The sequence below is a fragment of the Camellia sinensis genome, chromosome 7 (genome assembly GCF_055761805.1).
Source record: "Camellia sinensis isolate YWXY chromosome 7, ASM5576180v1, whole genome shotgun sequence".
Classification (NCBI taxonomy): domain Eukaryota; kingdom Viridiplantae; phylum Streptophyta; class Magnoliopsida; order Ericales; family Theaceae; genus Camellia; species Camellia sinensis.
Genome location: NC_138967.1, coordinates 154621236 through 154633895, shown reverse-complemented (window position 1 = coordinate 154633895; position 12660 = coordinate 154621236). Strand labels below are relative to the sequence as shown.

The 12660-nt window shown below is 29.3% G+C and overlaps 1 long non-coding RNA gene across 1 annotated transcript; it reads left to right on the top strand.

Annotated features, from left to right (window-relative positions):
• The first annotated feature begins 379 nt into the window (after positions 1 to 379).
• LOC145795388 (uncharacterized) lies at positions 380 to 1694 on the top strand. Its single transcript, XR_014336253.1, has 2 exons — positions 380 to 1287; positions 1380 to 1694. It is a non-coding gene; the product is annotated as an uncharacterized LOC145795388 (long non-coding RNA).
• Positions 1695 to 12660: the final 10966 nt, after the last annotated feature.

Sequence of the window (12660 nt, the reverse complement as noted above, 5' to 3'; positions counted from 1 at the left end):
TTCTAAAGCTTGGATTAACTGTTCTTTAATGTCTGGAGCAAGGTTTAATTCATTAACCTTAGATTTTGCTTTAGACTTTCATCTATTAGCATAATGTCCTGTTTGGCCACATTTATAGCATTTAATTTCTGATTTAGATTTTCCCTTTTGTTTACTGGTTGATCTTTTTGGATAAAACTTCTTAGTAGGTTTCGGGTGGCTAGTCTTAGAGGACTTTTTTCTGTATGGTTTGGAAAATTTTTTATGAGACAGCTTTCTGGATTTATTAGGATATTTTATGCCAGGTTCATAAGCAAACTGTTCACAAAATTCTCCTAATTCTTTTCTTCCTGTTAAATTCTGTTATTTCATTTGATAATGAAGTTTAAGGTCATTACAGAGAGAAAGACCTTCATCAGTTATAATGGAACAGAGTTGTCCATATGTGTACTGCTCATAAGGAATAGACATCCGGTCATGGCGGTCCCGAAGTTTTTTCCGAACGCATTCGGCAAAAAGGGTAGGGAGGCCATCAATAAATTTGGCTTTCCAGTGAGTACTGTTAGCATCAGGGCGTAGAGTAACCTTAAGAAGGAAAACATCCTTGTACCGTCGGAAATGGATTAAGGATGGACAACGCAAATTCTGGAGAAGCTCACGACCACGGTCCTGAGTAGATGTACTGGTACCAACAAAATGGTAAATAATTGTCTGGATAAGAGTATAGACAGCATCTGGCTGTTGGACTTGTTGATTGGTAGTCGGGTCAAGTTCGAATTTGATCGCGGTTAATATCTCAGTTTGTTGGATGGGAGTCATAATATTATCCCACCAACCTTTGAGAATCCCGGTAAAGCCATTAATAATAAACTTAGCAATGGCCTAATCATTATTACTGTATTGGCGGCAAACAGTAGCATACATCATCATTTTATGTAATTTCTTATAAATGCCAAATTCTGATTCACCATCAATATTCCATTAATAAATGGTTTTACCATGGTAACTATTCTGTTCATTTAGATAAGCTTCTTCATAAAGAAGATCTGGAGGAGTAGGTCTGAAATAGTAATTTCTGGTATGGGGTAAGAATCCTGGTTTAGCGGAACTATAATAGTTTAGCTTGTTTACAGATGAGGGTTCCTGAAAGTTCAATTGAATTTCCTGGATTTGTTCTGGTGATAAAGTATCCTGATCAGGGCTGGATTCAGCGCGTAGCATGTGGATAGATCCACTGCTAGATTGTCCTGGAGGCTTAGGAGGTTCTGGAGGGCGAATATGAGAGCATCAACAATGTATATACACAAGGTAAGCATGCTATTATATTTTTTGTTATTTGAATTTTCTCTCTTTTAATTTGTGTTTGTATATATATAATTGTGTGTGCATATACTTTTCAGTTACTTGTTGAAGGTGATCATGTCCAAAGGAAAGTGTTGCATGAGGTGCATTCAGGGCCCAATCCCATCGGCAATTCCTTCCCAAAACAAAATTGTAAAACCAAGTTACAAAGAATTCCATGACTCTCTCTCTCTCTCTCTAACATTTTTATGTTCCACAAATAAAAAAATAGTTACCAAAGATACTCATCAAATCTGTTTCTCCATTTCAAATTACTTTAGATTATATGAGAATTTCGAGACATAACTCAAATAGTTCAAAATGTATTAGAAGTTAGAAATTTGAGTGATTCTATAATATTTGTGTTTATATCCTATCACTTGCCATTGTTTATTTCTATTGAAAAGGCAAATGATGCCTTCGATTCCTATCAAATTTTTTGGGGAATTAAAAAAATTTAACTGAATCAATTAGAGCAATGATATTCAGCCTTCCATAGGGTGGTGTTAATTTTGTTTTGAATAAATTTATTAAATCAAAAAAAAATTATTTCTGTTTTTATTTATTTATTTTATGTAAGTGAATACAATCTTGTGACCAAAGTGAAAGTTACAGAAGGAGAAGAAAAAAAAGAAGAAAAAAAACACCAATTCTAAGAGTTTTGACTGTGACATATGCTTTTAGTGTTTCCTTACCTATTCAACCATTGATTGAAAGTACTTTTTTCATGATCTTTCCAAAAAGCAAATGGTGTAAAATGTCTTTGAGGACTACTTTTTTCTCCAAAGACAAGTGTTGGTAATAGGGCAATGTTGGATGTCATTGTCACTTTTTGGAAAAATTATATGAAAAAATAACAATATAAAAAAATATTCTAAAAACAAGTATATAATTTAGATTTAGTAGTTGTTTTGGAATTTGCTTATTTAGTAATTTTTTTTATTTTTTATGAAAAGATATGCAGAAAAGTAGAGAGATAGTGTGATAATTTGTAGCAAATAAGCTGCTTATTTAGCAACTTTCCATATTTAGCAACTTCAATGTCGTATAGATCACTTTCAAAATAAATTTCATTCAAATATTTTATTTTTGAACACTCTTTATAGTGCTTAACACAAAAAAAAAAAAAAAAAAAAAAAAAAAAAAAAAACTTCTCTTCATACATTTTTGGAATGCCTAGAATTGTTGATAAATTATTACTAGATTAGAGCCCCATACTTTAATGGCAAAAAATCCATTATTTTGACAAAATACATTCATGATGAAACTAGTCCACATTAAAACAAAGTAAAAGACTAAAAACATTGTTATAAAAAAAATAATAATAATGATTTTCGCAATCCCTCAATTACTAGTTATTATTGTAAAAGCATTCTTTTTTTTTTTATACGGTTAATTATCATGAGAACATTATTTGGCTGCTATATTGGCTTTTTGCTTTGCAAAAGTCAGAAAGCACCCTAAAAGAAAAATTGATTGGCTTTGGGCACCAAGTGTTATATGTCACACACTACTTACAATATATTATGTTGTCTTCTGTTTTTTATCACCTAATATAAAATTGTGAGTTTTATTTTTTTCATCAATCATAAATTGCATGGAACAAAACAAATAAAGTTAAATATACATTTTAATCTAAAAGAGATAATAGGAAGGAAACCCAATGTAATTATTGTAAATTTGTGAAGTTTACTGTATTTTTTTTTTAATTTCAAAAGAAATTAGTGTTATTTATTCAAAATTTTATTATGCACATCTCTAAAAATGCGCAATTGCATATTTATTTTTAGCTGATTTTTTAAAAATAAATAAGAGTTACGGATCATACTCAAGTTGAGGCGTAATTTAGTCATAATTAACAATACTCAGGGCTTAGTTAATTCAAACATGTGTATATATATATATATATTGAAAGGTAAATTACACTCACCTTCTTCAAAATTATATATATATATATATATATAATTAGTTCCGCACTTTTGATATAATTATACTGACCTCTCTTTAATAAAATTCAGGGTAAATTACAAATACAACCCCTAAGGTTTGATTAAAATACAAATCGCCCCCTGTAATTCTGAAAATTACATTCCACCCCTTGAGATTTTTAATTTCATAACAAATCGCCTATTTTATTAATAAATCATTAAGTTAATTAACAGTTTTTAATAATTTTATAAATATGTTTCAATTAATAATTTAGGTAATTTTATTATTGTATAGGAGAACAATTATGAATTTCTTTTTTTTAGTTAATTTTGTTAAATAAAAAATTTTAACAAGGGGTATTTGTAATTTTTTAAACTACAGGGAGCAATCTATACTTTAAGCAAACCTTAAGGGGTGTATTTGTAATTTATCCTAAAATTAAAGCAACAAAAACTAATGCAAATGGTATATAAATACTAAAATAAACAAATAAATGTATATTTTGATAGAAAATGTATGACGATATTATTTTTTTTATTTATACAACTAACAAATTATTAATTAAAAATTACCTAAATACTATGCGAATTAAAATATCAAGAAAGATCAGTGCAATTATTTTTAAAATTAGGGTTAATTGTATTTTTCTTTTTTTAAATATCAAGGTGAGTGTGAGTACAGTCCAAATGGAGTCCAACCTGTTGGGCTTGAGATGCCCATCAACAAACGTACCTTAGGGCTCGAGTTGGGCCTACGTGACTCCTTACGTTTGGGTCTATTTAATTTGTTTGAATTTGGGGCTTTGTTGGTCCAATGTTAAAAATAAATAAATAAATTACAATAATATTTCCTAAAATTTAACACAGTTTTCATTTAAGTCCTTAAAGTTTTAATTTTATCAATTAAGTCCCTAAAGTATTAAATTCGAATCAATTTAATCCTGAAAACAATATAAAAATAGTACATAAGCCTAAAGGTTATATAAAATTGTGATAAAGTCCAGATTTTAATTTATTGTTAACTTAATTATCCTCTCTACGCTTATATTTTTATAAGTAGTATATTTCTAATTGCTTATATAGGTCTTCTTTTATTTCTATTCTACTATTATTTATATTCGTCTAATATGAAATTATTTATTTTATCTGATTTTGGACTATTTCTAATATTATTTTATATTTCATTTCATTATTTTTTTTTTATTATTCCACCATTATTCATAATCCGTTTAGATTATAATTACTTAGATCTATTTTTTCATTTTTATGGTGATATTAATTCAAAAAATTGCCTTGGAGAGTTCTCTATAAGGATAAAAATATCTATTTATATTATTTTTTATAAGAACTAACTGCTTACATTTATCTAATAATAAATATCGAATTCATGTATAATTTCTAATTGATTTTCCTTAAGATTTTTGTTAAGTTCTTTTAATAATCTGATTATAATATTGTTTTATTCGATAATTATTTGTGATGCAGGACTGTTAATTAAATTATTTTTAGCAATCTTCAACTATGATAACAAATGACAAAATAACCTTGTGCTATAGTAATATGTTATTTGGGATTTACCTCATAAATAACAGAGGATTTTTATTTATTATTTTTTTTAAGAATGCATTTGAATCTTAAATTTGGAAAGGAATTTATACAAAAATAAATAAATAAAATAAATGCTATTTTTTATTTTTTTTAATTTTTTTTTTACATTTTTATTTTTTTTTTCTCTTCACAGTGAGGGAATCAATACAAGCAGATGCTCAAGCACACAAATACCTACCACACCCCCATTGAGTGGACTACCCTATCCATATACCCTCTTGTACAAGGTGGGAAAATCCAAGAAAGTATATGCCAAAGCATATACATTACTAATAATTCAATATTTAGCACTAACGACACTTTTCCACAAGTAAAAATATTCATTTACAGTTTTTCTATTTATATAAATATTAATTATATAATCCGACATAATTTTTTTTAAAACCATTGATGTACGGCTTAGTAAAATAATAAGACTCATCTTTCCAGATAAGGTTGTGTCTAATCAATCATTTTTTTGTATTTCTATACATTTTCATTTATTTAACCTGAACCTTCTCAATGAATTTAGAACATCTCTAACGGTGACTCAAATTTTTCACTAAATCTGAGTTAAAAATGACCCATTTCATCAATTTTGATACCACTCGCTCCAACGGTTCACCTTTCACCAAATCTATCCCGGGACAACCGGGTGGTCGACCGGCCGGTTGACCGGTTAGGCCAAAAAAAAAAATTTTTTTTTTTTTTCGCGAATTTTCTGAACTTTTTTTTGAACTTTTTGAACTTTTTTCGGGACGACCGGGTGGTCGACCGGTTAGGCAAAATTTTTTTTTTTTTTAAACCGTTTGAACTTTTTTTCCTGAACTGTTTGAATCTTTTACTGGTTGACCGGTTGGTCAACCGGCCGGGCAATCGGCTGGTTGACCGGTGTACCTCTTTCAACGGTCAGTAACAGTGATTTGGTAAAATCTGTGACTTGGTCTCAGTTTGATGTTTTGTTTGCTGAATTCTCATTTTGATATGACTTTGGTGCAACGGTTGGAGCTTGAAAAAGTAGATTTTTCATCAAAATTTGAATTTGATGCTGGGTTTGGTTCACCGTTGGAGATGGTCTTAGGAACAACAAAAAGTTACATACACAAAATTAAAAGCAAAGAAAATGAATTATATGGCCGAAATCCATTATACATGTAGCTTTTGTGCCCAAATTTTGTGTCCCCAATATTGTTGCTGAAGAATATATCTTATAATTGTGCATTGAAAAAGGTTAAATGTAACTCGAAATATATTATATGACGTAAATTTAAATGATTTGAGCTATATTTAAAATAAATTTAGTGTATATATATTACAACATATAAGAGTTTTAGAAATTAAATTTTTTGGTCTCTAAAAGTAAAAATTTTGTTACAAAAGATATTTATCATCGCGAGGATAGCCACTAAAAGGTCGTCCCGAAAAGTAAAAAATAATGCATTTAGCGACAAAATTTGAAAATATCTCTAATAAATAAACTTTTAAGGACAAAATAATTTGGTTTTAAAATTGTTTACTTTTTTAGACAAAACCCAAAAAAATAATAATTCATCACTAATGTCCAATTTTTGTTGTTAAAAATATAATAATGACACTTTTCACAACAAAAATATTTAATTCCTAAAAAATAATTTTATTCTTAAATTTTGATCTCTAAAATTTTAATTTTTTGTAGTGATATTTTGTGTTTTAATTATTATTTTTTTTTTGGAATTTTACTAATTAATTGTGATTGACAATACTATAACAACTAAACACAATCGATTTGTCAATGATTTGCCTCAACACATTCTATCACATCTTAATTAACGAGCAATTTAGTGCACATTAAAGGCAATGGGACCCAAAATTTCAATTGGACACCAACTACCCTAATATTATACAAATAAAAAAATTCAATAAAATATTTGTGCAAAACGTGTGATTATAGTGCAACTATATTTTATGTAAGTTTGACATATTGTAAAAAAGTTAAAAAATTAAAAAGTTACTTAAAAAGTTAAAAAGTAAATACTATTTATCAAAAGTCAACAATTATGGCTGCACAACTCTCAATCCTAATTTTTCTCTACAAATCAATTTTTACAATTTTTTATTACATATTTTTCCATATAAAGTCAAAAAGTTAATCCAAATATCCATATTTTCTTTCTCAATTTTTTAGTCTAAAAAGACAAAAAATATACTTATTTAAAACACCCCAAACAACCCCTAAATATCATCTCTATTCAACTTCAAATTCTAGGTAACTTTATAGGTAATTTTAAGAATTAACATGAATTTTTTTATTATGGTATACATTTAAGGTTTGTATTGTGGGTCAAAATTTAAGTGAATCTAAATCATTAATTTCAAATTCTGAATTTTTTTATGATTTTTTTTTTTTATTATTCTGGATACGTAGTAATTCTGAGAGATTAACCAATAGTCCCTATCCCCTCTTGCTAAGAAAATGTTTTGAATTTATTTTATTCTCCACTTTCTCTTAAGACTACCCTTATGATGATACTAAAAAAAATACTTAATATATGTGAAACAGAGTTACGTACATTATATGTATTTGAGATTAATTCATTTACTTATAAGTCTATTTTGCTTCTTTAAAAAAAATTAAGTCATTTGTCATACTCATATCTCACAAAACAAATCAACTTCCGCCATTCAACAAAATCATTAAAATAAAAGTTAAAAAAGTGAAAATATATTAAACAAATTAATTTTTTTAAGTACTAATTTATTTGTGGACATTTTTTTTATCTAATGAGGTAACTTGAGTATCAAAGGAAGTTCTCAGATGGACAACCCAATTGTAAAAAAAATAAATAAAGAAATAAAGAAACCTATTCACAATAATATTAAAAGATACTTTTCATTTTTGGTGAATTATGTAGAGTTGATGTCATTGGATGAAGGGCATGAATCACAGCCATTAATTTTTTTCACTTTGCTTTCTTGCATTAAATATCACAACTAGACATCCCATATATATCACACCTTTAAGCCAAACAACTCATAGTCTAGTTGCTTGATTGAATAAGGGAGGAAGATAATTTGTCTTTGTACTATATTTGTCCAAGGATGTGGTATGTGTGGTATGTGGAATCCGCAGATTATTAGCTCCATAAATAGTTATATTTGAAAGTCTGATTTTGGGGGATTGTTAAGAAATATGAAAAAAATTTGAGACCCTTAATAAAACTCATACAATGTCACTCTTAATGATGTAAAATGATAGGTGTCAACTTTCGATTTGTCACATATTCAATTATGTGGGACTTTACTTTCTTGCCATATCATTATACGTATAATTGAGGGTAATGAAATGGAAAAACTATTCAACACTCTTGGAAAGCCACGTGTTCATACTCCAAAACTAAACATTATACACCATTCCCCCTCATATTCCTCAGTCACCCGATACAAAATCATAGACCATATCTTTTTCACCAATCGCAACACTTTGGAGCACCACGTGGCCGTGCTCCAGGAGCATCCAATAATCACTTGATGAATGGGGGGATGTAGCAAAACTTAAGAAATAGAATAAGATTTGGGCCATGCATTTGTTGTCATTAAATTTTGAGATTCATTACACCAAAACCCAATCAATTATTAGCGAATATCATTTTATCCCCTCATCTATGAATTCATACACATTGACTCTTTTAACTATGAAAAACATGCAAATACACTCATTTTGGAAGTGGTCAGGAGAAAGTAAAAGTGATACATTTTTATAGTCAAAAAGGTCAAATTGCATGGGTTCATAATAGATAGGGCAAAGTGATGTTTGCTATAGTGTCTCGTTTTCCCTTTCTTTCTCTCTCTCTCTGTCTCTCTCTCTCTCTCTCTCTAGAATTAATTAAAAACGTAGGGATAAGGTTAGGGGTAAAGGTCACCAATATGGGTGAAAGTAGAAAAAGGTAACCAAAAGTGGAAGTAGGAAGCAACAAGCGGAAGGGACTTGCAGGAGTAAGGGTCTAAAGAAATAATAGAAATGAGATTATAGTGGGTGTTCAAAGAAAGAGAAAAAAAAAATACAAATTTCACTTTACCTCCTTATACTTTTTTTTTTTTTTTTATCATGTGCATGTTACCCGTTCTCATTTGAAAATAACCACATAGCTCACATGGAATGAAATACAGAGGGTTAAGGTACATTTTATCTCTCAAACAAATAATGTGTTGTCCGGGTACATAAACCATCTTATTCTTCTCTAATCGTGTTTATTTTCTTATGTGGGATGTCAGAAAACTAATTCGAGACCTCGTAGGCTGTTTAAGTTCATCACTCTTGAAGTCTTCTTCGAACTTGCATCTCCATTCTTATTTCGATGGCGTAATCGAAGTTGGGGTTGGTAGTACCTTCTTGATCTTTCAAAATTTGGTGCTAGAGCAAAATCACACGTGTAGAGGTTGGAGCCACACATGTGGGAGGGTGAACCGCACGTGTGGTGAGAGGGAGTTTCTGGCGGTTGAAGACTAGAATAACCGCACGTGTAGGAGGGCACGCTCCGCATGTGCGGCTAAAGATGCGCACGTGTAGGAAGGGCTAAGTCCAAATTTTCTTTCTTTTCTTCTCCTTAGACTGTGTGTATCTCATTTCCTCTCATCTCTCTCTCTCTAAAAATATATTTTCCTCTCCCTTCTCTCTATAAACTCCTATCCACCACTATAAATCCTTAATTGCCTTCATCAAAATTGAAGAGCTCATCAAGAGCTACATTTTGTGCGGTGGAGATCAGATTTCGTCATTGTTGAGTTTGGAGTTTTTCTCATCTTCCTTCTCCAAATCTTGAGATAGGGATTTTCTTATAGTTATATATACCTTTTTGCAAGCCTATAGTTATTTTGATATTGTTTGGAGTATACTGATTCAGGGTTTCATTTTATATGATTGTGTTTTGTTCAAAGATGAGTTTTCTCAAATTTCTCACAAAATTCTTTAATTTATGAACTATGAGTATGTATTGGAAGTTTCATGAGCAAAAATCTTTCAAATATAAGGAAACCCCTGACTTTTAAGGAAAGTAAGGAAAATGTTGTATTGCAAAACAAATATGAGTTGTATGATAGTTGAGATTTCTAGAAATGTTGAAGCTTTCTAAAGAGAAACTCCCAATTTTTCTATTGTGAAAGCCTAAATTTTGAAAATATGGGGAAAAGTCGAGATTTTGTGAAATCATGAAATGTTGATATCCAATATGAGAAATGATGAAGAAAGTGTTATATTTATCCCTATTGTTGAAATCCCTTATAACAGAGGAATTGATATTGAGAAAATAGCTAATTGAATATTGTTATACTTATTGAAAGGATGAAGATTGGAAAATGATGAACTTTCACATGCTGTTGTGTTGATTGAGATATCTATGGGATGAATGAATTTTGTTGTTAAGAAATTATATGGATAACATGATTTTTTATATGTACTTGGACTATGAAAAGAAAATGAATAATGATTGTGAATATGGTATGGTATCATATGTCACATGGATATGAGTTTTGGTTATGATTTTGAGAAATTGAGAAATATAGATCATCACATTTCACATTGAGTAAATGTTGAGAATTGTGAAAATTGTAGAATGAAGCTATATATAATTGCATCTCATTTCATTCATTTGCATAGCTTTGAATATTGCTTACTATGGCTATGTTTGGAAAATTGGTTTATTGATTGAGAAAACAATTGTTGACCTTGGACATGTTTTGAGATAAATACGATGGGAAATCCTGTTAGGGGGTATAGTTTGAGAACTAAGTTGGCCTGAATGTCCTTCGTGTAAGACCAGAAACACATGCGTGTGGGTGCCTAAGCCCTCCGGTTATAAGTCGGTAAGGTAGGATTTTGTGGTGCTTGATAAGCCTATTTGCAGACACTAGTCCTAGAAATTTGCTTGAGTCATATTTATCACCCTTGTTAATATATGGGAATCATTGAATTGATTATATTTTTGAATGAACATTGTGCATGAGATTGAGAGAAAAACTATTTTGAGCATGGCATGACATGTGTATCCATCTCAGGAGACTATATAAAATATATATACTTTGTTAAGAATTCTCTACTATGTTTGTATTCATCTCTAGTGGATTTGTTATAGGAAAAGTTGTTTTGAACCCGCCAAAGTAGATGTGTGAATAATTATTTTGGAAGCACAAGACTCTTACCTCTTGTTGTTTTATTTTGTCAAGCCAATGGCTATTCTTATGCGGGGTAAAAAACCATTTACCTCTAACCGCGCTTAAGCTTCGGAACGTATAGCCCGTAGGGGTATTAGACCTCATTTGGCAACATCACTTTTTAGCCTAAAAGTTAAAAAGTCACTAAAAAATCAAAAAGTCAAAAAATTTCTTCTCTCTACTTTTTGCACATCTTTTCGTAAAAAATCAAAAAGTCATCCCAAATATATTAGTTTTTTTCCATCATATTTTAGTTAAAAAACCAAAAAGTTACTAAAAAAAGCATGTTTCCAAGCGAGGTTTTATTTTCTGTTCTAACTTTTGTTTATGCACTTAGGTTACTTATATACAAGGGCATTTTAGTCTTTTTATTAAATTTTTAATGAGCCAAACTGTGCACTTCAGCTCACAAATCATAAAAGAAGTTGGGTAAATTACACTGGCATCCCCTGAGATTTCTATCAGATTTAATGACATATTTGCCCCTTAGCCTTTATACATATAAAATAATAAAATAATACAGATATTTTGTTCATGTCATTTGAAGGGAAATAACAATCATCTTCTTTGGTTTAACTTACACCAAAAAAAAAAAAAAAAAATTGAATTTTTTTATTTTTTGTGTTTTTTTATTTTTGCTGAATTTTTGTAATATTTTAAACAATTTTTTTATTTTTTAGATACACTTAATCTAGATATACTTAAGAAATACAATATATTGTGATTTTTTTTTAAAATTCACCAAATACAAAAATATATATATATATCCAATACATTTTCTTATTTTGTTAAATTCAATGAATTTTTTTTAAGTTGTATAATGTAGTCATGATGCTAGAAGAAATAGTAGAAAAAATAGGAAGGTGGTCATTTAAAAAAATTTAGGGTATGACATTAGTAATCCATAAGGCAATTTGTAATGAGATGACAAACCTCAGGAAGGAGAATGTAATTTTTTAAATATGAAAAGAATCTATATTACAAAAAAATCTCAAGAGATGTCAGCGTAATTTATCCAAAGAAATTATATGGTTACTTCTAAATAAGAATAAGATAATTTACACATAAACCAAACTAGTAAGGGAAAAAGTAAATTTACTCCAAAAAAATAAAGAGCAGAAATGTGGGTGTCAATTGCAAGTTTTTATATCCATTTACATTTGTTTATTTATTTTTTAATAACATAAATTTTTTTTGTGTGTAAAGTTGACGAAAGTTTTGCTCTAAACCATCAAACCAAGACTTCAAATTGAGAAGTAATAAAACTATTTTTAAAGGGGATTCCATGTCACGATTCCCTAGTTACGACGTTATTATGCTACGTAATTATCAGGAGGCATGTCATTAGGCTAATTAGTCCCAATCTTCTTTTAATTAATTTAATTTTATTATTATTGTTAGTTTAAACTAATAATAATAATCAGCAGGTGGCGACTAGGGTGAGTGCTATAGTTCCCTTACCTATAACACATTAATATATTTAAGGATCAATTGCACTCACCTACCTTAAAATTTAGAAAAAAAATACAATAGTTCCACAATTTTATATAATTAGACTTACTTTCTTTTCAATATGGATAAAAAGATTGAAAATAATGTCAAAGATATATACTTAAGGGGTGGTTTGGCATCTCTTAAA